A 25,000-nucleotide genomic window follows, 5' to 3' on the forward strand; every position below is an offset into this window, starting at 1 on the left:
GCACATATGCACTGAGACCCCTTAGGATGCCGTGAATATTGAATAGGAATCAATCTCCACTGAGGATTGGCTCAATTAGCTGATTAACAGTTGCTGCGTTTACATGAGAGCTTTAATTCCGAATAAAACCAAGTTAAATCGGAATAAAAGTTAATTCCGCTTTAAAAGAGACCATGTAAACGCTTATTCCGCTTGAAAATGATTATTCCGAATTAAACTTAATTCCGATTTAAGTGGTTGGTTTATTCCGATGTTAAAGCGGAATTAACTCCCCTCCTTGATCATGTAAACCTTTATTCCGATTAAAAGTTTATTCCGTTTGTTTGGCGCATGCTCGTACAAGGAGGAAGAAGAAGCGCATGCTCGTTTCATGGTTAATTAGGCTCCGTCTTCTTCCCCCCTTCTCCGACAGTCTTCTCCTCCTCAGCTAGCAAACGTGAAGCTTGACAATATTCTCGAGCTGCTGGCTAAATAGTAGGCCTATTATCAGAGTTACTGTGAAACCCGTTTTCATTATGTTATTGTTCATGCTGTAACGTTAACCCGAGATGACAAAAAAGTTGCTAGCCAGCTAAAGTTTGTTTTCTTCCGGTAGACCTTATTAGGCTACGTTCATGCGCCGCCTGTCCAATCGGAACCCTTCCCGACCCCCAGACGTTCAGCAGAATACAATAAAGCGTAATTAACGTATGTTCCATGTAAACGCCAATTCGGAATTAATATTTCCATGTAAACTCGAAGGAGAATATTTTAATTCCGATCTATTTAATTCTGAATAAACTAATTCAGAATTAAAAACATCATGTAAACGTGGCCAGTGACAAGGTTGCCGATATATGGATACTGTACATTCTGTGGGGACCACGGCAACACACTGACCCACTTTGTTGTGCGGTCCAGATCCGAAATGTAACAAGTCAGTGTTTGCCTGCGAGCCAACTGTTCCATTTTAACGCTTTTATTTATTTATTTAATAAAAAAAAAAAAGAAAGAAATTCTGCATAATGAAGGTTCCACAGTTACTGTAAAGCATGAAGAAAGAAATGGAGGCTCAGCCATGTGCAGTGTAGGGACACTCTCGCTCAAGGTTGAGGGCAGTGTTTGGTTTGGCAAGCACACCCTTTTTAATCACAAGTCGTGAATCTATCTGGGATTCTCCCACTCTGTATGCTGTGGTTAAAGACACACGTCAACCTTTAAGGGAAGTGGATGGTCTGATTTCTTTAAATGGACTGAATGCTGGGATGATACTGTATGTGCTAAGGAAGCTATGCGTATCAACATAGAATAGTAGCAGGAATATGAAATATGCTGTGGTCCTTTGGGCACCCTATGGAATTCTCCTCTCCAAAAGGGTGAGAGGACATGATGACCAACAAAATCTTTCTATATCCGCAACAATGCATTACCACTGAAAACATGACCTCCATGAGATCATGACACAGAGAGAGACAGTATACAGTATTTGCCTCTTGAGTACAAGAACCTGGGAAAAAACAATCAACGTGCAATTTCAGAATTAATCTTGATTAAATATCAGCAATTTATTTCCAACAAACATTTTATGCAAATGAATTTTATGATAAGTGTTTTATGATTTGTCCCGGGCATAAGCCAGAAAGATAGCAATGTCTTTTTATAGTTGAAATGCAGTCTCAGCTTGGCGAATATTCTGTAGAAGACTAGACAATATAAATGATTAAGTGTAAAACATTTACATGGTATGTGTGTACCTTATTTTATATAAGCACACAGTAGTTACAGTACTGAATAATTGCAGTTGTATAATAAGAAATGTATCATAATATCATTGCTGCTGAATTTGAGGTTGAATTTCCATTATGAGTACTGTAATCATTATGCTTGACAAAATGCCAGAGAAGAGTCGCAAAAACAATATGGAGGGCACAGTGAATTGATATGAAATTTGATAACTGTTTAATGGACCGGCAGAAAACTAGAAAGCATACATACTGTAGCAAGCAAGCAAGCAAAGCAAGCATTCATATCTGACAAGGCCTACGCATTCTGAAAAAATGTACATGTGTGAAAACATGCAGTGAAGAGAAGGCGATCTGGTCATGCAAATTCAGATCATTCACATCAATCACTGCAGTGTCTGTTCTGATGCTCTGCGGCTTCGGAGGCAAATGGCTCCTGTAGTGGGTCCAGTGCTAGTGATGCGGGAGCCCCTCGACACTGTGGAGTGCTTATGGTCAAATGTAATGCCACATTTGTGGTATAATAGGGGAATGTAACTTGTTCAGCCCATTCCTGTAGGAACAAACTAATCGCTTAAATATTAATTTGTCAGAGAGGCATTTTGGATTCATCACAGTATGGGAGCTCCTGTAAAAAAAAAACCCCTGCTCTATTATCTGCAGTCTTCCACTGATGTGAAAGTAAGTGATCCTAGGCCTGCATAACATCTTAAATTATTGACTTTGACCAGGGCACCACTTTGAAGCTTTTTGCGTAAAGCACCCTGCTAGTTCTGCCACCCAGACTTCTCATGGCATCAAGCTGGTTGGCGTAGAGTGAGTGCATGTGTGTGTGTGTGTGTGTGTGTCTGGGTTGTTATTGAGGAATGTCTTGGCGCAAACTCACACATGTAAATAAGACATGACAACGCATCGTTCCACACGTTTCTTCACAAGCACTTCTGCTTGTTATGAGTCTCACAAGAACTTCATATGCTGTCACTGGCATGTATTTTAATGCTCAGATAACAACTGTCTGTCTGTTTGTTACTTTGCCACTAAATATTCCACCTTGAGATGAGGAAAAATGCCCAGAGGAATCACTCTTTTTTTTTTTCTCTCGGACAGAATTGCAAATGCATGAGTGTGTGAGCTCGTCCTTTTCTTAAAAGATAACAGCGATTCGCTGAGTCATCACAATGGGCTTGGCGTGGAAGCACAGGTTGAATACAGATTGAGGTCTTCAGTAGCGACCCAGCGCTTGCGCTAGATCTGGACGAAGACACTACATTTCCATTAGCTCTGCTTCGAAGCCAACATCTCAATAGCGAGAGCTTGAACTGTTCCGAAAGGGATGCCAGCTTCAGTATTCACAGTAGCCTTCAACGACGGCAGAAAAAAATGTTTTCAAACGCATGCACAAAATTATCAATCAGGCAAGAATGGCAATTAATTTTTTGCCTCTCTGAAATTTATAATGCATTTATTTATTGGCGTAATCATAAAATAGCACGTTTGATTAATTTATGGGTGTGATTAGCGTTTTGTGAATTTTCATTTGACTTCGCGCTTGATGGAAAGGCACAGGAATTAATTACCTGCTTTCTGGGGAGAGGAGAGGGCTCGTGGCACAAGGGCTGGGACACACTGCCATCTCCTAGTCATTACAGATATGAATTATATTTACTGCCACTTTAATAAGGCCCATTTGTTATGCTTTTGTTTTGTCATCACTATTGAGGGGGACAGGATTGTCTTCTGCAGTGAAATTGAATTAAACATTTCCGTGAACAGCCGTTGTCTATGGAGTTTCACGACACTGCAGTGCAAATGTGAGACCTGCTAGAGGAGTGTGTGGTGGGAAAAGCGGTCCGTGGAATAAATAATGAGCGGTGAAAATAAATAGTTTAACTAGAGTGGACTGACTAGCATGTGTCGAGGGGGAGGCCCCATTCTCATGCTAGTCAGGCTAGTGGTAGAAATCTCCAGAGATATCTACCTCCTCTCCTCCCTGTCAAAACAACACCACCATAGACACACACACACATTTTCGCTCTCTCTCTCTCTTTCTTTCTCTCTCTCTCTCGCTCTTTCTCTCAAACACCCACACACTCTCCCACTCTCTCACGCACACCCTTGTAGTGGCAGCTCTATGACGGCTGAAGGAACTTCCGTGTCACTCTGACGTCCAGGCAATACCTTCAGATTCAACGTCATCGCCTCCTGTCTCCTCCTCCTCCTTTCCTGTGAGTTGAGACCTACCTCTGGCGGTGGCGTCACCGGCGCCGTGATCCTTGGGAAGTCGTGTCTCCGGATCGTTGTTTTCCCGTGCCGGCTCCCGAGGGCCTCCGTGGCTCAGCGAATGGGAAAGCGCCCAGCAGCAGCTCAGCACTGTGACAAATCCCACTGCCATGTATGTAATTGCTGGAGTTAGAGAGGGCACCATTAGAGAGAGGCAGAGAGAGAGAGAGAGAGAGAGAGAGGAGGGAGAGAGAGAGAGATGGAGGGAGAGAGAGAGAGAGAGAGATGGAGGGAGAGAGAGAGAGAGAGATGGAGGGAGAGAGAGAGAAAGAGAGTGGGCTTACCTGTCCCTCCATTTTCACACGATGAATGTGCATTAATGACTTCATCGCCCATGTTTGTTTTGATCCAGCCGTTACATAACTATGAATATCAATCAGTTTTTTTTTTTTTCAAAAGATAGACCTGTCACAGCGAAAAAAAAGGGCTTTTGGTTTGTGTTTGCTCTCCTGTGGGAGAGAACCTTGTGGAAAGAAATCTGGCTGCTTTTCTTCCCTGAAAAGCTGGCCACTGTGAGATGTCTATCACTACCTGGGGTATTATGCAAGTTCAAATTTGGGATGGGCTAGAATCTGTGTGTGTGCGTGGGTAGGTGGGTGTTGTACAACTTGCCATTTAAGTATTTTTGGGGGCTTTTTTACCTTTATTGCGATATAGGACAGTGAAGAGACTGACAGAAAGTGAGTGGGAGAGAGAGATGGGGCTGGAATGAGAAGCGTTGTACGGATGTGCTGGTTGCGCCACAGTGCCCCCCCGACATTTGGCCAATTATCTTAAATTTGTCCGATTCTCCCAGGTTTTGGGAGAAGCACCTCGCTTCAATGAGCACAAACCCAGTGGTGTCTGGACTGCATGGTTACATGAAGGATGAAGGACATCTCACAAGCATTTTTTTTTAATATATATAACTAGTGCAGTGCCTGTTCAAAACATGCTACTGTATTCCTGTAGGAAATCCTTTAAAAGTAGGATGATTTGAGTTAGCCTGCTCTGCACAGCACTCACTTGGCTATCCATGGCGCTGTGCTGTGCTGTGCTGTGTAAGAGGGAGAGTGGGCACTGTGTCTAGAACGCGCAAAAGCCAATACATGCTTCTTTTCACCATATAACTATGTATTTTGCATTTCTTACCCACAAACGTTTGAAATTGGTCTGACAAACAGTTCGAGAGATATGCTAATAAAAGACAAACACGCAGACAGATGTTCCAGTGTAATAGATGGAAGATAAATGATAAAAATAACTGTAATTGCACGGCAATACATGGCATGCGTTATGTCCGCTAAATAAGCCCACAGCGCTTTGCTGACCTTGAGCTGTGCTACTGGCTGCCTTACTATTTCATTGCCCCCGGGGTGTTAGTTAAAAAAGGAACGCAAACAGATAAATAACATGCTTTCGATAGTCACCTCCAGTGATTTTTCCCCCCTCTCTGTTCGAGATGCTCGGGGTAATGAAAAATTGATGGGTGCTAAAACAAACAGATTTAGTCCTGTTTTTTGTCTGTTGGCAGCGGCCTCCATTCAAATAGATTTTATTTAGAAAAAAATACGACATGATCTCAACACATGATTTGTTGTAGACCACGTTGGGTATAATTGAAAGTTGGAGGGTTTATCAGAGGTGTTTCTTCCCCCGTCTCGGTTAGTGTGAGCGTTGGAGATGTCCTTGCTTCTTCCTTCCATTGTGTGTAGGCATGTATGGGGATTGTTTGATGATCTCCTCTGACAGGGATTCAAACCTCAGATGGGAATGCTGTTGTGTACACCGCAGTAAAAAATCTCCCAGCTAAATCTCCTTTGGTTCAAAACAAACTGCGCTGTATACAATGTTTAATATGGATGCTCATCCATAGCATACCTCAAGTTTATTATTTAGGGAAAGGATGCTTTGGAAGGACATCAGTTATCACTTTTCATTCCCAAATAATAGAATACCTTTAGATTGTGCTTTGATAATCCGGCCCTGCATGCATTGAATTTACCTCCAGCGGCACCAGAGCCGGTGTTACTGCGGGGGCCCGATGCCAGGCAATATCAGCTAACTCTTTATATAAGTATCTCCCATCGATTTCATTCTCCCAGTTTGCCACTCCAGGCCGCTGCGAGCGGCTCCTCAGATTGAATATTTGCACAGAGCCAGTGCCACAGCTCCAGTGGTGTGTATCCATGGAGAGGAGAAGAGGAGGAGGAGGAGGAGGAGGAGAGAGGGGGGAGGAGGAGGAGAGGAAGTGTTGTCAGGCTGCGTAACGCTCAGTGCTCAGCGCCTGGCGCTCACTCGCTCGCTCGCTGTTCGCCGGGTGTCTGGCGAAACGAGGGCTTGCTGTGAGGCTGTGGAGGAAGCGTGAGAAAAAAATGTCCTTGTTGCAGCAAGACGCTGAGAAAAGGAGCACTGTGAAGTGTGCTTTAAGAGATTTTGTCTGAGGTGGTCTAAAATGTGTGTGTGTGTGTGTCATATGTGTGTGTCATGTATGTGTGTCGTGTGTGTTGTGTGTGTGTGTGTGTGTGTGTGTGATAGTTATTTCAGCCTTACAGTACAGATGTATTTTTTACATTGAACACATTCGTACGTACACATCTATTTATTTGATGTGGCAGTTTGAAATGTGCATGTGCCATCCTACAGGCGTACAGTATACAGCAGTATTGTGTGTAAGTGTATTTAAATAAAGACAGTACAGTATGTACAGTGGAATAGGCAACACACAATACTGGTGATCAGGCATGGGAGAAAAGCACGAGTCTCTTACTCAGCAATAGACCGCACAGGCACAAGACAGCTCGCCAATACAGTTAACCTTCATGACAAGGAGGACACAAACATTCTGTGCTGGTGTGCGCGATCACTGTCTGTGTTTGTGGTCTTTCTGCATTAGTGTTTACAGTTGGCATGTATCAGTGCCAAGGAGGCGTTGCTGTATGAAGCAGGCGTATGCATGTATGCAAGCATGCAGTGATGTGTGTGTGTGTATGTGTTTATGCGTGTGTGTGTGTGTGTGTGTGTGCGCGCGTGTGTGTGTGTGTGTGTGCAGGCATGCGTGTGTGTGTGTTGACACGTGCGGACGCGTGCCAGTGCCAGACTCTCCGCTCGCTCCGCAACCCTTTGGCACGGCGCCGAGCCAGGTGGCTCTGTGCACGCTTCAAATGTGTCCTCATTTCGATCGCATCTTTCACTCGAGCTAAAACTGTAACTGACTGCCGAGAGTCTGCCTCTCCCTCCCCGACTGCCCCACGCTCTGCCCTGCACGTCAGCTTTAACAGCTAAATATAAGTCAACAAAATTATTACACCGATCACATTTCGGTCTTAAGCACTTGCGTCGTGTCCTGGTTGACATTGTTACCTGATTTAGCACAAAAGGATAGTTTTTTTTGTTGTTGTTTATTTCTCCTTTTGAATGTGGCGTTTTTAAAAGCATTACACCTCAATGCTGTGGCCCAGAGGGGCCTGTTTGTGAGTTTGTGAGGATGACCTCACCTCCTGTCAGTGTCCCTCTCCTCTTCTCCGTTCTTGTGTCCCTCTCTTCCGCTGCCTCTCCTCCCAGCGTCCAGCATGTCTCTATCACCTCATCTCTCATTACACACCGCTAATCCTGTGTCCTGCTGGGCCCTTGTAATAAGCGAGAGAATAGGAGTGGAAAAGTGCTGCCATGTTGTGATCTCCCCGTAAGCTTATTAAACCTGCACAGCCAAACCTGCGTGGATTACTTTTTACTCCCCCAGCACAATGCGTCTCTCTCTCTCTCTTTTCTCTCTCTCTCTCTCTCTCTCTCTCTCTCTCTCTCTGTCTACTGTATCTCACTCTTTCTCTCTCTCTCTCTCTCTCTCTCCCTCTGGACATGGTGAGAGGCTATCTCAGGTAGCATGCTGCCTTCGGCGCATATGTCCCAAAGCGTACATTTGAATGTCAGCCGAGTTTTTGATGCGGAGGGCCAGCGTGAATGCTAAAAAAGAAAAACCTTGGGCCATGCGAGTGCGCAAGACTCGGCCAAGGAGCGGCTAATTTTGGGGGGATTTCGGTCATCAAACCGGGCAGAGAGTGGGAGGTAATGATGTGGGCCTGTGAACCCATCAGCCCCAGGTCGTTTTGGCCGCACGGGCAGAGAATTTATTCTGGTCATTCTCGGGGTCGCACATTTTGCTCTCCGAAGTGATGTGATCTGGGATGCCATTCAAGGTCGCATATCTAAAGCCCAGCAGATCCAGGCTCTTGGAGAGACCGAAGGCTGTTGTGAAGGACCAGGGGCTCTTCAGCTTATGTAGCTCTTGAGATATAAATACATGTAGCTGAAAGTAACAATCCGATATGACATTCTTGACAGTGATTGCCGAGAGGTCCCTCGCTGTCTGAACATGTCAATTTTCGGTTTTTATTTAGATGGACGTTTATAGAATATGGTGTGGGTCAATGTTTTTGTCGCCGATAATTATGCGGTTGGATTAACTGGCTTGGACTCAGAGATGGACCATCATGTCCAGATGTACCTAAAAGCAGACCACACCTTCAGCAGAGAAGGATGTAGGGATTTATTTCCTGTTTGTAAACAACGGAATGCAGGCAGCGGTAAATGAGGAGCCCTTTGGCCCTTGGGCACTGAGTTGGCTTATTATCATTGTCTTGCAAATGTTTTCAAGGGGGAAATAAGATAAGGGAGGTGAGAAAAGAGGTGTGGGTAGAAGTGGGTATTTCTCAGACAGGGGGGATACGAGTATTGGCCATTCTCTGGAACCTTCCTTGAGAAAGAGAAACTTGACCATAGCATTCTTGAGGGACGAGATGCCTGAAATGTCTTAAGACAGCTCATCTAAATGATATTGGATTGTCGTAAAGGCAACAGCACAAGATGGATGGATAACTTCCTTATAAAAAAAGATATACTGTACCTTTACCATGTGAGGGAGTTGGAGTTGTTTGGAATGTTTCAAAAACACTGTAACCAACATTTCTTTTGACCATGTAATGGTCAATGTAATATGTACTGTAACAACTGTACAAGACCACCGATGTACAGTAGGTGTTCCTGGAAGACTGCTTCAATATTGAGTGTTAGGAAAGATTATTTTTTGCTCCACACTTTTAAATACATATATAGCCCTAGATGATCCATCCCTGTAACACAATAGTTAATTGGCTTGATGTAGGACCTTTTTGTGTTGTTTGTGACCGATGATGACTTACTGAATCTGCAGACATGACTGATGGGTTTATGTGGAACTGTGTTTGTTTTCATTCTGGCTTCATAAAGTGTTGTTACGCAACATTTAATTGAACTGTTTAATGTCATATTCATGAAGAGGAAGAGAGAGAGAGGGAGAGAGAGACACACAGAGAAAGAGGTAGAGTGAGAGAAAGAGAGAGAGGGGGGTTCATGCTTTTAGTGGGAGGGAGGGATGAAAATGCAGCTACTGCTATGTGAGTGATGAAAAAGTCAGAGAGTGAAAAACAGAACAAGCACACAGCAAGCAACAAGCAGAGGTTAAGATGCACATATCGCTTGGTAACCATAGAAATAATTATATACTGTAGTACATCCAGGCTCCGGAGGAGAGAGAGAAGAAGAGAGATTTATAGAATTTCAGAAAGCAGTTCAAGAAGACACTTTGAAAGCAACTGTATGTGCTAAAATCAACTGTGTGTGTGCGTGTGCGTGTGTTTAACAGTGTGGTGGACAAATTGCTTTTTCTGAAACCCTACCATTGAACAACTTGTTTTATTTAAAAATAACAAGACATCTTCCATATCTTGTACAGGTGCATTTCAAAAAATTCAATATCATGGAATAGTCCATTGCCCTGCCCAGACTGAAAGATTAAAGGCTCAGGAAACCATTGCTGGTATTTTGACTTAGCTGCCTAGAGCTCATCTTAATTTGACAGTTCTATGAAATATTTTGAGATTCTAGATTTTTGATTTACTGTATTTGCTGTAATCCGTAGTTATCAAGATTATAATAATGAAGATTTAAAAAGGCTTGACATTTTTCACTACATGTGTATTGAATCTAGATCATATGGAAGTTTCAGTTATTGAAATAAATTACTGGAAAACATTTATTGTATTTATTGTAAAACTTTTCCATAATATTCACATGTTTTAGATGCATCTGTGAGTGATGATGTGACATAACATACAATTATTGCTGTGTAACAGCATGATAGTCAAGATTTCTCAAAGATCAATTGTAAGAGAATGATGATTGAATAAGTTACCCTAATTACTCTGGTGATTACATTGAAATTAATTGCAATTAGTGTTAATTGCACTAAACTTGTCTCCCTCTTGAAAACAACATTTCACTCCATTAGAAAATCACAACAAGACACAGATGAGCATATTTTGGATGAAGAGTAATTCTGTTGTGCTTTTTCTCACATTTTCAAGTTGCAACCCATGATACTAATTAAGAACTACTTTTTAATAAATTCAGTGAATTGCTCCTCCCAGTCCTCTAGATGTTTGTGTGTGTGTGTGTGTGTGTGTGTGTGTGTGTGTGTGTGTGTGTGTGTGTGTGTGTGTGTGTCTGTGTCTGTGTCTGTGTCTGTGTCTGTGTCTGTGTCTGTGTCTGTGTCTGTGTCTGTGTCTGTGTCTGTGTCTGTGTGTCTGTGTGTCTGTGTGTCTGTGTGTCTGTGTGTCTGTGTGTCTATGTGTGTGAACTGTACTCCTAGTTGTATGTTGAGTTCAAATGCCACCAACCTACTGCCAGACTTTTTGGACTTTTTCTTTATGGTTGACATTAAATATTGTCTAGAGATGTAGCGGTTAATGACATAAACAAGGACAGTTCAGGAAAGTTCAGAGTGGTGCCAGTCTGTTAACAGTTTAAACAGCAGACTGGTTGGAAAAACTAGATATTAGGTAATTAGGCTAATGTACCCCTGAATACAAACACAAACTTCAGAAACATAAAAGGTTATTGCATAAAAGGTTTTCATAGAGAGCCTCAATGACCAAATCAGTGGATTTGTGTGTTGGCCGTTGAGTTCATTCACTCATTGCAGCTCACAAACACAGCCTAAGCCTATAGTTTTAGCCTTTATCATCCATGTTTACTGAAAATGTGAGCTTGTTTGAATATTTGCACCGAAGGCACTTATGGAATATTAGGCTAGACTAGTTTTAGTTAAACTACTCGTTATAACAGCAAGCCTGTCGTAGCTAAAATGTTGTTTTACCCACCTAAATTGACCAAGCTATACAGTGCACCCCTCCTCTCCATTCCGAGGGTAGCCTACTAGGCTACTCCACATTACAAGTCAGAGCAAGCATGAGCTCTACCAGCTAGGTTTGTTATGAGCGTTGTGACGTGACCGCTACAACACTATAATTACTGTGATGGCATCAGTCTTTAAAACAGGGGACTGACTGGTGCTGCTAGAATGATCAGTAGTCTGGGAGGAATGTTTTAGGGCTGCGGTTTCTAAACTTTTTTCCCCTGTGTACCACCTTGGCTTGAGTACCCTCACCATCAGACACATTCAAAAGTAACACATTCAAGTAATACATTTATGTTTAATAAGCCGCCCTTTTTTTTTAATGAAAACATAGCCTACTATAGCGTTTACAAATGATTTCCTTTAATTTCATGTTTCCATATCATTATGACCCGATTCTAAATTATTTATTTATTCATGAATTAATTACAGAAGTTAATTTTTAACACCTCTCCGCCATAGCCCTTTCCATCTCGCATACCCCCTAGAAGCAGCTCGCGTACCACCACAGTTTGGGAATCCCTGTTTTAGGATATGTTGCAATGGTAGAATGATTGACAAACTTCAAACTTCAAACAGCGTCACTCTCTCGTTTTCTGTTTTTTATCACCCTCTACCTTCATAATAAGAAGGCTGGCACAGTGCCAAAATCCCCCCAACCATCCCTTTGTACTTTTATTCCCACACTGTATCCGCCCCAAACACATTTACTCATTTGTACCATGGAGTTGTCCAGAGGGAGCACTAGGGAGGCCCCAGCTATGCATTTCAGGACCACGGATAGCTACTTCCCTGAGTAAGCTCTTCCTTGCTCAGGCTGTAAAGGCTACACAAATCATTCAGACGGGTGTCTCTAATGCCCAATTGCAGAATATCTAAGGAAGAATGAAAACTGTATCATTGCAAAGTTCTGTAGGCTTGTACTGTTTTAAGGTATATTTGTCGCAGGTATAATTCATTTTGATGGTACACAGAGGTACATGGGCAGGTAGATTACAAGATAACAAGATAAACATACAAGCCATGCCCATTAGCGACCCAGGTTGTACTTCTGTGAATATGTGCTGTGTATACATCCTTTGCAGCATATTTGTTTTGCCAAGTTGCATGTGAGAGTAAGACAGCTGTGATTTTCCAGTGTCAAATGTATCGTTGATGATGGCAAGGTGAGTTTGATGGTACTAGTCACTTTCTGAATGTCCCTGTAATAAATCTTGTTCATGAAAACAGTAATACGAACTCAAGGACTCCAAGTAAACACACAATCTTGTTTATACCCAATGTACCTGGTTCTTCCACTTCCCTGAATGGTGTGCAAACAACACAATGACATCACTGCCTGCCATGTCAGACTCAGTTGTTGGTTCATATAAAACCTGCAGTCCAGGCTAAAATTGGTCTGATTTTTCACACATATTTGTTCAGTTGAGTTGGCTAACCTATTGTACTTGTTTAAACACTGTGTTGGATGTGATTTTGTTTGTATGAATGTCATAAAATCAGAAATGGTCCATAATGGTGGGGGGACGTAGTTATCTACTTTTAAGTATATACTGCCAGTTTGTTACTACCACATGTGCTATAAAACAGACATTAAGGTGCCTGATCATGATGATGAGAATGATTACGGCTCTGATATCGATTAGAATGCCAGCGATGCTGCCAAGCAGGAAGTGGGAGATTGTGAGGATGAACCGGTGACATGTATTCAGCCCGGTTGGCCCCTTGACAGAGACCCATTAGGAGCCGGAGCGGCCTTCGTTTGGCCAGCTGTGTCTCAAATTAGTCGCTCGCGAGCTCCGGCGTCAGTGGTAGCAATTTTCATTTTAGTGACAACGCTGTGCAGCCCTGCACAGGGACACAGGGTATCATTTGGAGCATATGCTGTGGTCGAGCTCCGTCAGCCCGCCTTTCCGCACTGGCAGCGGCGGGGTCTGTGGGCAGGGCCAAGGCATACAGTTGTCATAGAAACATCGCTGCGAGCCGATTGGTCGCCTCTTTTAAGTGCATCCTTTGCCAGGAGATCTCCTCGCCAGATTAAACTGTCAGCTAATGTGTGTAGAAATGTCATGAAGCTCATCAGTGAGAGGGGCTTATTAGCATAAACGCTCTCCTAAAATATTTATGCGGATAAATAAGTGTGCTTTTGTTAGAGCTGGTGTTGTTATCACTGCTGGCATGGCAGCCCAAGTGGAGGACTTGGCTGCTGGTCATTCAAGCGGTTCAAAGCGTGCAAGCTCTGTGGTGCAGTCATATGGTTACGTGTATCCCGCCCACGCAAACGCCTGCATCTGTGAACCCTCTCCTCGTGATGCTTGGAAACCAACTCTGCCCAGAGGTTGTGTGTGTGTGTGTGTGTGTGTGTGTGTGTGTGTGTGTTTGTGTAAGAGACAGAGTAAATGTGTGTGTGTGTGTGTGTGTGTGTGTGTGTGTGTGTGTGTGTAAAACAGGAGAGAACGAAAGGGAGAGTGGATGTATACTTTATGTGTAAAAGAGTGGGAGAGAGGGAGAGAGAGAGGGAGCGAGAGTGAGGGAGAGGAGATAGAAACCTTAAGTTGAGTGAGTGAAAGATCTAGACAGAGTGAGATACTGAGTGCATGTGTGTTCGATAGAGAGAGAGATGAGGGAGAGCAAAAGAAAGGGTGTGTGCCTAAGTGCCTGTGTGTGTCAGAGAGAGAGAGAGAGAGAGAGAGAGAGAGAGAGAGAGAGGGAGATGAAGTGTGAGACAGGGAAGAGAGAGAGAGAGAGAGAGAGAGAGAACTGGGAGTAGACTGAAAGGAAGGGGGAGGGATTGGTAGCTAGAGTGAGAGTTCACCCCAGGCTTCACATAAAGTACTTTCAATCACTCTACATCTCATCACTTTCCCCCACCCACCTCCCCTTGTCTGCATCGCTGTCCCTCTCCCAGGTCCTCTACCACAGCGAGAGCGCAAGAGGCAGCAGCGAGAAAGGACGGGGTGTAGTGTTTGGATACATATAGGCTACCTGAAAGATACATGCAGGAGAATGTGCAAGACAGCGGGCAAAACGGACCCCAAATATCCAGGACCACTCTAAAGAAGACGTTTATCTGGCAAGGAGTGAAATCCGCGGCGTACGTCATCGTTTCAGGCTCTAAGTTAACTTGTAATGTTGCTATCGGCGTGACGCCTGAACTGACGAGTTGAGATGGTGATTACCGTTAGGTTCAGGGTATCAGCATTGATTCCTTCATCTTCTGCAAGAATAGCCTAGGCAGTTCTACCGCTGTGGGAACAGCCGTCGCACGGTCGAGGATTGCTGACTTGAGGATTTATCTGATTTCCGGATTAAACTATCGTTGTACTTTTTATTCAATAGAGACTTGTGCTCCGCGTTGGAGCTGTAATTGGCATATAGCCTCGCAAACCAAGATTACTGTGCAGGGGCGCGTGCGCGGGCACATATTCACACACTATTCTAACGCGCGCGCACATACAGGCACATACTCACATCTAAGTTAAATATTTTATGATGTGTGTAAGAAAACTGAATATTTTAAATGCTAACAGATATAGAAATTATTTGCGGTCTGGACGAAAAGTATCTCCAAGGACAACACTGAGTCCGTGAAAAGAAGAGAAAACAATCTTTCTCCGGCAAACATAAAAAAAAACCTCGACATTTTTAAAGACTATTAACAAGTAAAACATGAGAGAGTCTCGTCTGAGAGGATCATCTGCAGGTTACCGAGGAAACGGCAGCGGTATTGAAAGTCAGCCTGAGGACTGTGAGAGGGTTGGGGGCAAAAGAGGCGGGGAGTGGGAACAGGGAGAGGCCGGGAGTACGGAGCCCTCCGCCGGGCTGCGTGCCGCGGAGCAGCCGCTGCTGCCTGTGCTGAAAAGCCTGGCTGAAGGATGGTGGCAGAATGAACTACACACTCGTCAGGAATTATAACATTCTCTTCTTTTCGGATGTCGTGTTTGCGATTTTTGTTACGGAGAATTATTCTGATCTAATGATCAACTAAATCATTTGAATAATAATCAAAAGCTCATCTTTGTAATATTATAGGCTACGCTATATATTCTAGAAATATTATACTCAAATATATATCTTAATATCTTAAGGTTTTAGCATTGGTTTTACCGAGCACATTCATTTTGGTTGCACAGATGGTTTGGCACATGTAGATCTGAAATTATTTTTCAGTGCATTGGACTGTGTATGGCTCTGAACTTACAAGTATATTACATAAATCCATCCAAAGAGAAGATGCCCAGACATGGGGAAATAGATGTAGGGACATAGAAAGACATAGTGCCTATTGATATGAAGCCATTTTTATTAAATTGCATATAGACAACAAACACACAAGAGGACGTCTTGGACATCTCTTCCTTATATGAGTACTCAAAGAGAACTGGAATTTTAAGGAAAAAAGGGGAGTTTATCACAAGAATACTTGGATACAACAAGAAGCTCTCTTTCTGCCACCTGGAGGTAGGGACCTATACTCTCTGCTTACTTTTTTGCCCACTTATTTTCCTAAATTCTTCATGCCATTCAGACACATTTTCATGTAAGCAAACTGTGTGGCCATATTTTGACATAACATGATTTACTATCAAAGATCATTTGTTCACTCACAAGTAGGCTATTCTTCTCTGAAGGATGAAGGTTCTTTGGGTCACAGTTGGTGTGCAGTATGTGCTTGTGTGGATGTTGTTAAGATGAGCGTGAATATAAGCACGTGGTGAATCAGAGCCTATAGATTTAGTAGGCATATATGGGAGAGATGTGATAAATTGGTGATGAACATCCTTATGGTAGACATTGAGAGAGGATTCCTGGTATCCTTGTCTCTTGCTCTGGTCTGACTGTGTGGTCTGGTCTAACAGAGAAGTTGAGAAAAAAAAAAAAAACCCTGATCGTAAGCCCTTGCTGATTACGTCTTCCATCCAATGAAAAACCTCAGCTGTTCACACCCACCAGGGTATCCTTGGATTGGCTGTAAACTTTCCTCTGTTGAGCGTATTCCCAGGGTTATGTTATGTAATAGCAGGTCTAGCAGTGGTCGTGGTTGCATTGTATTCCGGAACTGCCTCTAGGTCTATTTTGCTGTGAATATGCTCTAGGAAGTGATAGTGTAGGCTATACGGTGATGGAATCTGTGGTAGGATGATATATGTATATAATGGCAAACTAATGGAGTGGTCATAAAAACAAGGGTTACAGTTTATGGGAAGTATAGACTGAATGTGTAAAGCCACTCTCAATTCATGTTTACTTAACTAAATGTGACAGGTTAAATGGTGATTAAATATATGAAACGACAATTCAGCATCTGCCAATTCTGTGTACATGATGTCATTTAACCATTGACTTTCAGTGTGCATTTGTGTTTCATTTTGCTGGCAGTTTATACCTGAAATACCACAATGACGACAGTCTCACTGAATGCTGTTCCTACTTCCGCTTTGAACAAACTGCACAATAGGAAAATGCCCTTGACGCATTGATCTGGACACTCGGCACAGCGCGAGTGTATGTTCACGAAGCACTACCTTGACAGCATTGTAATGTCTCATTCACTTGCAATGGTTTCATCAAGAGGGCATAGCGTACAAACAGGATGACAGCTGCACCTATGGGAACGCACATTATAAATGATTCAATTAGGTTTGATTGTTTTCTTAAATATCTTTGATGGGCGGAGTGTTAAGTGGGAAAGAGGCACTCTGCACCTTGGTGGGTTTTTTGCACAACTCATGACGACTCATCTTTGGTTTATGAGGACTTTATGGCATACGTCCTTGAATAGAATTTCAGTCATGTCTTACAATGAACTGGCAGGCCATTTTTACTTTTAGTCTTTTACTTAATGTAGTGTAAAGCATTCATGCCACTACTTCATTGTGACATCATTGTATGAAAAATTGGGAGCAAAATAGTTAAAATCTTAACTGAATACCTGAACCCACTGAACACAGAATGTGGCTGTAATGGCTCCTGCTGTGTTCTTCAAGATAATGCATTTATTTTACACATTTTATCTTACATAATTGATGCATATGTCTCCTAAAAGCCCAGAGTTAACAGCGCTAATGGAGATTTGCTCTTGGGGTCCCCCTACAGTTGAGAAGCGCAATAATAAACAAACTAAATGTACGTCTTTTGCTACAAGATATGACCATAACTCAGATACAATACACCAACAGCATCCTGAAGCATAGCAGCTTTTCCAGTTCGATTTTGGAGGGGGAGGCAGTGTTCCTACCCGAACACATAAAGTTGTTAGTTCGGTAATCGCATATAGAGGGCTGCTAAGACAGTGGCAGAAGTGCTTGTCGTCTTATTAGGTTATGTGCCATCAAAATAATGTTGGAAACATTATATTAAGGCAGTAGTTCTCAAACTTTTTCAGTCATTCCCCACTTTGGAGGTGGGGAATTGTCTAGCCCCACTGATCCTGATTTTTTTTCACATTTTGCTTTCCTGTTATATTTCCTGTCTTGGTCTGCTGAATCAGATGTTATATTTATTCAAATGTCGGTCTGTTTATGATTCCTATGTTTGTGTGTGGCTGTTTTGTTTTAAATCTAAGATCTTCCTTGTCAAAAACAAATGACATCAGAATTGTACAATGCTGTCTAAACATGAACATGGTTTTTGAAAGATTCATGTTGCCAATGGCATTTGACTATTTATGGTCTTGAAACTACATTTCAGAAAGCCATATCTAAACCTGTATCAATAGACCACATCTGTCATTTTAATATACACAGCATATCATGGGCAAAGGATCTGCTTGATGCATGAAATACCTTAGCCACTGGTGTAAATTGTATTTAAAATATGAAGGGATAATTGCACATGGACTCTGTGTGTACTCCCAGAAGTGAGCCATTAATGATTCAATGCACAATGTTGATTATATTCAGTGTCAGGTAAAGGGATCATAGTGAAAGTAGTTGCTTGCTCTGGAATTTACTGGTCAGGTCTGGAATAGCAGTAAGTGCATACCACTGAATGCACTGTTGAATACGGAGGCATTAGAGGCCTAAACCTATCACAAAAACACAAGCCACATTCAGGACTGTATTTGGTTTGTGTTATCAAAATATGGCTGCTGCTCCATTTGTTGACTTCCTTGCAGTTTTTGCCACAGCTTTCACTTACTTTATACTTTTTCAATTGTTATGGAGCCTCTTATGCAACGCTACTGTAGATTTGACATCCAGAAGGTAGAAAGAACATGAGTTCTGCTGTTTTGCCTAGTCACAGGGGATGTTGCCAGGGTTTAGTCAAAGATAGAAATGAATTTGAAACATTCTTCACATTCCTACACCCATGAATCCAGTATATGGTCAGACAGAGAGAAATGTGGTAACTACGAGTGAACTCGGGTCTGGTGGCCAATGACATGGTCTGACAAAATCACCCAATGAATATGACGTGCTCAACCAATCAGAACAATTACTTGTCTTTCAATCATGTGTCATCATCAAGGCAGTCCATTTGGAGGGGGAGGGTTGTTTGGTACTGACTATGGAGGTCATATTTGTTCTATCTTTATGCTGGCGAAGCTTTCCTAAAATTCCTTTTTGCCTTCTTTACCTTTAGCAGCCAAGCTGACCTGGTGTTGAATACATCTATCCAATTGGGTTGACATTTTTCTTTACAGTAACATATAATACTGTGTACAATATTGTGATTCTCTCTTATACTGTAGTACTTTAGATCATCATCTTAGCATTCACTAACAGTAACACTGTATCTCCCTGAGTAGGCCTACACAGTTGCGTCAACAGAGACCACTGACCTGAATCTAATTCCTACACTCTTGAATCCACCAATTATGGATAAACCAACCTTACTCATCTACATTCAGTGAATGATGGTTGAATTTAAAAATAACATCAGCATTTATTCAGGGTCAGTGGTGTGCTCAGTCGGCTTTGTTCTTTAGATGTGTTGATTGTTGTTGGGTGCTCTTTGGTCCAAGGTAAATAGTTTGGGTAAGAAAAAAGAGAGACAATTCTCTACGACCAAGGCACTCCACAAGTTTGAAATATCTTTAATAGAAAGTAGACATGTCCAATAAGACCTAAAAATGCCCACGCGTAGCGGCTAGGGCCTTCTTCAGGGCATCAGCATTCTTGTAGATCTGTTTGAGACATGCTTGCATAATGCACTAGTAGGTTAGAGAGACATGCAAGGGTTTACATGCCTAGCCAAGCTAATGTTGTAATTACAGGCACCCCTTTCACTTCTAGATTGTTTTGCAAGTAGCTGGATCAGCTGACCATGCTAATAGCTAATGGCATCACTAACAATTCTAGTAGCTAATAGCATCCCCAGGCTACATAGAAACAGTTGTCAGGGTAAACTGACTGACCTGATTAGGTGTAGCAGAGGACTACTGTAGGCCTAGTGCTAGATGGACTAGTACTGAGATATCTTCAGGCTTTTTTCTGGAGGATGAGTCATCAAAGCGGATGCCCACCCACCTCTGTAACACAGAGAAGAGCTGGGTTTACCCTCTAAAATAAGATGTAGAGTTGGCCATTTATTTTGTTATTCCACATGAAGAGAGGCCTCCTACTGATATTCATTGGCGTGAAGTGGAGTAGATAATGAATTCTCATGTGAGTGAACTATTCTTTCTAACAGAACACTTATGGACTAGCATGATAATTTTAGCCACGTAATTGCAACCTAATAATATCTCGTAGCTATATCAATAACACTGAGGCACAATTAGGAATTTGGAAAGCTAAAACACTGCGTCTATTTTTATTCATTCCATTTTCAGATAAAGACTAACAATGTGTTCTCTCTGCACCACTTACCACAGCGCTGGCCAGACAGCAAAGATGGTCTCCTGGGTGGAGACGCTCCACTGTGAGCTAGATGAGATCATTGACACCTGTGGGGTTTTTGATACATTTCACTACAAAGATAACACATCTTTACACACATCTCTGTTGCGTTTCTAAACATCAGATCATATTGGCACATTGGCACATTACTTGTACCTCTGAAGGTTTTTGTTCTTATTTAAAAGGAGTTTTTCCATGCCATCACCACATATGGACTCGCTCAACAGGGTTTAGAAACACATCTTGAGCCTCTATAAGGCAGCTGAAGACATGGAATTTGATAATGACGCTATATGTAATTACACTGAAAATGGTACGGAATATGACATGAGGCAGAGCACAGATTATTTCTCATGTTCTATGTCTCTTAAGCTTCCCCACCGTGAGCTAGTCCTATGCTACATTTAGGCTCAGTAATATAGAATTATTGGCACTGGCTCACATAGAAAATTAACTTCTGGCCATTTGGTGCCATTCCATCTTTTTTCTTGAAACTACTGTATGTGGAATATTTAATTTCTGATATGAGATATAGGCCTCCTCTAGCCTCCAAATCCAATTTAAGTTTAACCTAAGACATCTAAATACGTCGTTTTTTTCCTCTCAATCGATTCTCATCTTGCGTGATTTCTCTCAAGGGTCCCTTAGGAGAAACAGGTGAGATCTCATTTCAAGCTCTCCTCTGGGTTTTCACTAAAGTGGAAAAAGTAGTGATGAGTGACGAGTCACCTTAAGTAAATGACTTTGATACGAGTTACTGCATTAGAATGCGCTGTATGCATACTGCGTTGAACCCGATGTTCACTTTTACCTGGCGTGTTACATACTGTATGTATGTCAACTGATTTGCATGCTGAGATGCAAGATAGCTTGTTAAGACAATGTTCAATAGCCGAGTTACACTTAATATGTCCCTCCAGATGACCGACATTTTAAAGCGGCATGGGGTAAAAATGTTGTTCCGTGTCAGGGGAGAGGTGTTCCTCCCTCAGTGCTCATGCATGAGGAGGAGCATCACAATTTGGTTCATGATTTGACTTACAAAGTGTCCTTTTCCTTGTTAAAAATGCGAGCTTGGTTCCAATACTTCATGACACGCAGGGCATTATTACATGCTTGTATTTTGGTCCCTGATGCAGTTTATTTAGCCCCAAGGCAGGCTGCAAAGATCATAAATTCCCTTGTGTTTATTTTCAATTATTCAGGCCACTAATAAACTGATTTGCGGTACTACAGAAATTCATGGGTGAAATAACAGATGCATTGCAAATGCTTATTACTTCTACCTACAGAATACAGAAATGCTCAAGGCTCTGCTTAGGAATCTACCTCTCTGTCTTTCTGTCTGTCTATGTCTGTCCCTCCCTCCCCCTTCTCTCTCTCTCTCTCTCTCTCTCTCTCTCTCTCTCTCTCTCTCTCTCTCTCTCTCTCTCTCTCTCGCTCTCTCTCTCTCGTTCCTTCTCTCTGTTGCTGTTCCTCGCCCTGACTTTCCTCTCTCTGAGGGACTAAGCTGGAAGCTGTAGCCACCCACACACTCCAGCTCTCAGCTTCACATCAGATTTACATTCAGAATGAAGAGGTGCAGGCATTCACACACACACACACAGGCACGCACACACACATACACAGAGCATGTGCACACATACTCCCACCCACTCGCACCCACACAGCTACACATGCGAGCACTGTCTCCCTCGTTCCCTTTCTCTCTCTCTCTCTCTCTCTGTCTCATTTTCTTCCCCGACATTCTCTCCTAGCTGCCTCTGTTTCTTTTTGATACACATGTGTATGACCTGACATCCATGCATGTATGCACAAACACGTGCACACACACACACACACACACACACACACACACACACACACACACACATGTATATGACCTGACATCCATGCATGTATGCACACAAACACGTGCACACACACACACACACACACACACACACACACACACACACACACACACACACACACACACACACATACACACACACACTCTGACAAACAGAGAGAGAAAGAGCCTGAGAGACACAAAGGCTACCTTCAGTTTGGATTTCAGTAGTCAGCACATCAGTTTAGATATTCCTTCACACGTATAGTTTGCATTTGAAAGGCAGTGCACAATACTGTATACATGTGACACATGTGAGCATAAGTCCCTGTCTTCACAGTGAGTCCAACGCAAGGTACAAGGAAGTGTTGCCATGGAAACTAAATAAAGAGCCCGGATTCGGATGAAAAAGGACAGAGAGAGAGAGAGAGAAATTGAATTAAATGAACTTCTTGAGCTCATCCTACGGACGCTTTTGTTTGGTGTAATTAAGAGAACACTTAACAACGGCGGCAGTGGGGCAAAGTCCATTACGGACCGAACCCAAGCCTGTCGGAGGCCACTCGTAAAAATGGCTATTACAACACTTCTCTCCCTCTCCCTCTCCCTCTCCCTCTCTCTCTCCCTCTCTCCCCCCCTCTCTCTCTCTCTTTCTCTTTCCCTCCTTGGTAGTCTTTTTCTCGGTCTCTCTCTCTCTCTCTCCGTCTACACCTCCTCCTCCACACTGTGAGTCGTCGTCCTGCCTGTGGTAGCTTCGCCGTGTGTGTGGTTTTACGCTTGACTTTGTGAGGCTCATACTAAACCAAATACGGCCACTGATGTCCTGCAGACCAGTTATGTCAACTAACACACAGAACGCGTAAGAGCGCACTTCATTTTTTTTCTGCTTTTGTAGAAATTTGACAGAAATGGACCTCCCCCCTTCCCCCTTTCCTCAGCCAGCCATTTCAAGGCAAGGCCACCTCAGACAGAGTGGGTTTTTAATCTTGACCTTTCTCTCCGGGCTGTTGGCAGAAGGCTATTTGCTGGCGTTTTTGTGCATTTTCCTCCACGCATGGCGTGCTTTGATGGCCAGGATTGCGGTTGCGAAATGTGAACTCATAAAGAAGTTCATTTTGAGAACAACACTGACTCCCTTCACTTGTAACTCTGTGTGCTGTAATGCCCGTGGTTTAACAGTTTGTCCGTTTAATGGAGTTCTGATGAGTCGCTTTTGTAGGGTCCTGTAGAGGAGGCACTGTGTGTGTGTGTGTGTGTATGTGTGTGTGTGTGTGTGTGTGTGTGTGTGTGTGTGTGTGTGTATTTTTGCCAAAATGTCAAGCCTGGGGCATAAGACTGAATTTGAACTCTGTCTGAGGATTATTTTGGTATGTGTCTGTCTTTCTTGTGTAGAGCTGTGTAGTACTTTGTGCAGCACATGTTTTCTAAGTTATTGCAGTAGAAGGCAATCCACTTTAAGCATTTCACATGTATTTGAAAGGATGGCTGTATTGACATACAGTAGCCTAGCAAAATGAAGACTCAATCACAAAGGGAGTAGAGTCTGATCACTTATGATTGGGATTGGTTTACAAGCTAGCATGGTGATGGGCATAGACATACCGTTAACTTTGAAATCATTGGTCCAGCCTAACCAATTACATTGAACAAATGTTTATAGATTTCTGTTGTTTCCTGATTTTTAACGTTTGCACCTACGGCTCTTCCGGCTTCATCCCCTCTCATTGCTGATTGGGCAGGTAGTCTGTAGACCGATGGAAACACTAGTGAATTATGGTGTTCCGGACTAGTACTGTATCTCCCTGAGAAGGAGATCTAGGATGGGCGGGGCCAGGATAGTATTGATAAAGCAATTTGTCAAATCCTTTTTTGGAATTTGCCTCTGTGTAGACCCTTCCAATCTGTTCCTAGTCTGTTTCCGGTTGAAAACCAACGCAGATACTTTGAAATGAAAATGGAATCAAAAGAAGACTTAAGTCAAGTCAAGTCAAGTCAAGTTTATTTATATAGCGCATTTCATACACAGAGGTCATTCAATGTGCTTTACATAAACAAAAACCAAACAGTAATAGCAGATAAAAGCATAGATGAGCAAAGAGGAATCATAATAATAATAATAGTAATAATGATAAAATAAAAAAAATAAAAAGAAAGCAATAAAGAATAAAAATTAACATAAAATACATAAGGTGGAATAAAAAGAAGACAGGTCTGTTTTTAACAGATAGACTTTGCCAGAGTCTAATTTAGCAAACCAGTGATAGTGATCCTTCTCAAACACCCAGAGCTGTTGCCACTCTTTGGAGATTCGTTGACGTAGGCCCATCTGTGTGCGCACACAATATTTCCTTTCTTACTGGGGAGACCTTAATGTCCAGGGCCGATAGCTCAGCCGTCCCTGACGCTGACTACCACCCAACAAAAACTATCCCCAAACGGGGGCCCTACTCATCTGAATCTCCCTTTGCCCAACCAGGGGCAGAACGTAGTACTTAAAAGGAACAAACCAGTACTACTCACCATGAGTGCAATTCTCCGGCATGTTGAGGGATCACACACATCAGGTTTCAATTTCCAAAACAAAATAAAAACTTATAAGGAAAGCATAACATCATTTAAAAATAAAGATTTATAAAGAAAGCATAAAAGACTCAAGGTGAAATAATTAAGACATTTAGCAGAAAGCATCTGAGAACAATTTTGTCTTAAGTCTAGATTTAAAACTGGCTGCAGTTGGGGCCTTTTTAATGTCATCTGGAAGTTGGTTCCAAAGCTGAGCTGCATAGCAGCTAAAAGCTGCTTCACCATGTTTAGTTCTAACAGCGGGTTTTACTAACAGGTTTTTCTCCTGAGACCTGAGAGGACGAGAAGGTGTGTACTGCTGAAACATGTCTGATAGGTATTTAGGTCCTGCTCCATTTACTGATTTATAAACAAGCAGTAGTGCTTTAAAGTCAATTCTGTGACTTACTGGAAGCCAGTGCAGAGATTTGAGAATTGGAGTAATGTGCTCAGTTCTTTTTGTTTTTGTGAGAACCCTAGCTGCTGCATTTTGAATCACCTGAAGCTGTTTGATAGTCTTTTTAGGAAGGCCTGTGAACAGTCCATTGCAGTA

At 42.5% G+C, this 25,000-nt stretch overlaps 1 protein-coding gene across 1 annotated transcript in view; it reads left to right on the top strand.

Annotated features, from left to right (window-relative positions):
* Nucleotides 1-25,000, top strand: part of syngap1b (synaptic Ras GTPase activating protein 1b) — a 98,470-nt gene that overhangs the window by 31,843 nt on the left and 41,627 nt on the right. The gene's annotated exons all lie outside the window — the stretch shown is intronic.

This window comes from Sardina pilchardus, chromosome 6, assembly GCF_963854185.1.
Source record: "Sardina pilchardus chromosome 6, fSarPil1.1, whole genome shotgun sequence".
NCBI lineage: Eukaryota > Metazoa > Chordata > Actinopteri > Clupeiformes > Clupeidae > Sardina > Sardina pilchardus.